Consider the following 1,578-nt stretch of genomic DNA (forward strand, 5'->3'; position numbering starts at 1 on the left):
GAGAGTTTGAGATAAAACTTTTAATCAATAGCGTCAACTGAAAAGATTTATTTTAAAACCAAGAAACCAATAAAGAATTGATTCCCTAATTACGACGAATTACATACCGATATCCGCTTATTAGATATTAATTTTAGATCTTATTTTAGTTTTAGCTTTTTCCCCCAAAAATCAAAGTATTACCTGCCTTAGCTTTACGAAGTAACCTTAGATAACGGTATATCGATTCATAAGTCCCTGTGGGATCGATATCTTTTAAAACTACGCGATAGAACTGTGCACTTGCAGTTTGTACCCCAATTCGACTCATAAAGTCGAGCGATCAAGTTTTTGGCGCCGTTGTCGGGGACTTTTATTTAGTCGATATCGTAACTCTTCTGTTACGCTGTAGAGACTAAGGCTTTTCTTTTTCTTTCCTTTCTTTCGTTGATTTGTATGCCACGCACTCGCTCACAAGGCGAGCCGTTCTACTTACAAATCAACGATATCGAACTATATCTCTGAGTCTTACGACGAATTCGGGAATATCGTGCTGCAAACAATCTACCCCCTGTAGAACTTCCTGATTTCAAAAATATTTTCCCTTCGATACCCGAGATGGCAGAACCAGCTCGTGCTCTTAGAGATTACGCCGCTCCATCGCAAGATGAACCGCATTCAAGTATTGCTCCACCCGCAATCGAAGCAAACAACTTTGAACTCAAACCTTCACTGTTGCAGGCAGTGCAACAGAACCAATTCTCTGGAAATCCTACCGAGGATCCTAACCTTCATTTATCCGTATTTGTCCAATACGCTGATACTGTTAAAGCTAATGGTGTCACTTCAGAGGCAATTCGACTTCGTCTTTTTCCTTTCTCACTAAGAGATAGCGCTAGAAGATGGCTTCAATCTCTTCCTTCCAACTCAGTCACCACATGGAACGAGTTGAAGAAAGTTTTTCTTGCTCGATATTTTCCGCCAAGCAAAACAGCTATGTTAAGAGCCCAAATAAATGGATTTAAACAGAAAGATAACGAGTCTCTTTTCGAAGCATGGGAAAGATACAAAGACATGATGAGACTTTGTCCACACCATGGTTTAGAAGACTGGTTAGTAATTCATACATTCTATAATGGTCTCCTGTACAACACGAGGTTAACAATAGATGCCGCCGCAGGTGGTGCACTAATGAACAAACCTTATGCTGACGCTTACCAACTTATCGAAAGCATGGCTCAAAACCACTATCAGTGGGGAAGCGAACGAACAATGGTGGAAAAACCTCAAACGAAAACTGGCATGTACGAGATAAGTAACCTTGATCATGTTAATGCAAAAGTGGATGCTCTGGTCCAGAAAATTGAAAGTTTAAATGTATCACCTCCAGCCACCGTAGTTGCCATAACTCAGAATTGCGAAGTCTGTGGAATCCAAGGTCACACTCCTGCAGATTGTCAACTCCTAATAGGAATCCAAGCGGAGCAAGTAAACTATGCTCAAGGAAGCCCCTACTCGCACACCTATAACTCAAATTGGAAGAATCATCCCAATTTTTCATATAAGAGTAATAATGCTCTATACGCACCTGGACAATCT

At 40.6% G+C, this 1,578-nt stretch overlaps 1 non-coding gene across 1 annotated transcript; it reads right to left on the bottom strand.

Moving 5' to 3' along the window:
* Nucleotides 1-975: 975 nt before the first annotated feature.
* LOC127078047 (small nucleolar RNA R71) lies at nucleotides 976-1,082 on the bottom strand. Its single transcript, XR_007787794.1, has one exon. It is a non-coding gene; the product is annotated as a small nucleolar RNA R71 (small nucleolar RNA).
* Between the last annotated feature and the right edge of the window lie 496 nt (nucleotides 1,083-1,578).

Source organism: Lathyrus oleraceus, chromosome 4 (assembly GCF_024323335.1).
Source record: "Lathyrus oleraceus cultivar Zhongwan6 chromosome 4, CAAS_Psat_ZW6_1.0, whole genome shotgun sequence".
Lineage (NCBI taxonomy): Eukaryota > Viridiplantae > Streptophyta > Magnoliopsida > Fabales > Fabaceae > Lathyrus > Lathyrus oleraceus.